General features: G+C 42.3%; 1 protein-coding gene across 1 annotated transcript in view; it reads right to left on the bottom strand.

Moving 5' to 3' along the window:
• LOC105821086 (chromosome unknown open reading frame, human C1orf112) overlaps positions 1-1,745 on the bottom strand; it is a 42,029-nt gene that overhangs the window by 2,852 nt on the left and 37,432 nt on the right. The gene's annotated exons all lie outside the window — the stretch shown is intronic.

Raw genomic sequence — 1,745 nt, 5'->3', positions numbered from 1 at the left:
TATTTTTTAAATTTGACAAATGTTTATTAAATGCATATGCATATATGCCACACACTGTTCCAGGAGTGAGTGATACAATAGTAAACAGAATATACAGTCACTGTCTTTACAGAGTTTTCATTCTAATGAAAGGGGTCAGTTAATAAACACATGTGCAAGTGAATACATACTTTAGCTGATGTTAATTGTTATAGAGAAAAAATAGAACAAGAAAAGGTGGACGGGAAGTTCTATTGATGAAAGTCATTTGAGGGTTTGAGTAGAAAAGTCACATGATCTGATCTATTATTTACTTTGGCTACTGTGTAGAGAACAAAATAGAGACAAGGACAGAAAGACAAGAGATGCTCTTTTGCAAAATCCAGGCAAGAAAATAATAGTGGACAGGATTGGATAGTAGCAGTTCAGGTGATGAGATGTGGTTGGATTTTGCCTGTGTGTGTCCATGTATATCTATATATACTGAAGGTAATATTACAGAATATGCTGAGGAGGCAAGGTTTTCTGGCCTGATCAATTTGAAGAACAAAGTTGTTAATTTAAACTGAAACGCACAAGTTACAAGAGAAGCAGAGTTTGCTGGTGGTGGGGATGGAATGGGTGGAAATCAACAGCTCAGTTTGGGATAATTCAAGTGCAGACGTCCTGATTGGAGCTAGACATTAAAGGGGAGAGATATAAATTTAAAGTCTTAAGACTAAATGACAATAGATGGAGAATAGGCTTGAGGACTGAGTGCTGGGGCACACCCAACTTAAAGAAGCTGGGGAGAAGAGGAAGAACCTGCTGAGAAGGCAGGGAAGGAACAGCTAATGAGACTAGCAGAGAACCAGGAGGGAAACGTGTCCTGGAAGCCAATAGAAAAAGTGTTCAACAGGAAGGGTCAAGCACCACTGACAGGGCACAAAAGATGAGGACTAAAACTGACCACTGGATGCAGCAACATGGAGGTCACTGATGACCTTGAAAAGATCTGTTTTGAAGTGAACTAGTGCAGCAAAATGTCTGACTGGAACAGTTTTAAGAAAGAGAGAAAGTGGTATAGGACTATGGTCCTCAATCCCTGGGCTGTGGACTGGTACCAGTCTGTGGCCTGCTAGGAAGGGGGCTGCACAGCAGGAGGTGAGCTGCCAGCAAGTGAAGGAAGCTTCATCTGCTTTTACAGCTGCTCACTGTCGCTCGCATCACCGCCTGAGCTCCACCTACTATCAGATCAGCGGCAGCATTAGATTCTCATGGGAGCACGAACCCTGCGGTAAACTGCACATATGTGAAGGATCTATGTTGCGCTCTCCTTATGAGAATCTAATGCCTGATGATCTGAGGGGGAGCTGAGGCGGTGATGCTAGCGCTGGGGAGCAGCTGCAAATACAGATTATCATTAGCAGAGAGGTTTGACTGCACAGAGACCACAATAAATCAATTGCTTGCAGACTCATATCAAAACCCTATCAGTGAGTGGCAAGTGACAATAATAATAGAAATGTAGTAATAAAGTACACAATAAATGTAATGTGCTTGAACCATCCCAAAACCTCCCTCCCGCCCCATCCCCATCTGTGGAAAAATTCTCTTCCATGAAACCGGTCCTTGATGCCAAAAAAGGTTGGGGACCGCTGATCTAGGAGATTAAATGGATTAGTGAAATATAACAGGACTGCTAAATAAATGAGCTGACCGACTATTTTAGTGTCAAATTTAGGGCTCTTCTGAGGCAACCATCAATTTCAGATATCACTTAGCCC

The sequence above is a fragment of the Propithecus coquereli genome, unplaced genomic scaffold (assembly GCF_000956105.1).
Source record: "Propithecus coquereli isolate 6110/MARCELLA unplaced genomic scaffold, Pcoq_1.0 Scaffold56, whole genome shotgun sequence".
NCBI classification, from domain to species: Eukaryota; Metazoa; Chordata; class Mammalia; order Primates; family Indriidae; genus Propithecus; species Propithecus coquereli.
This window is presented reverse-complemented; position numbering and strand designations above follow the sequence as displayed.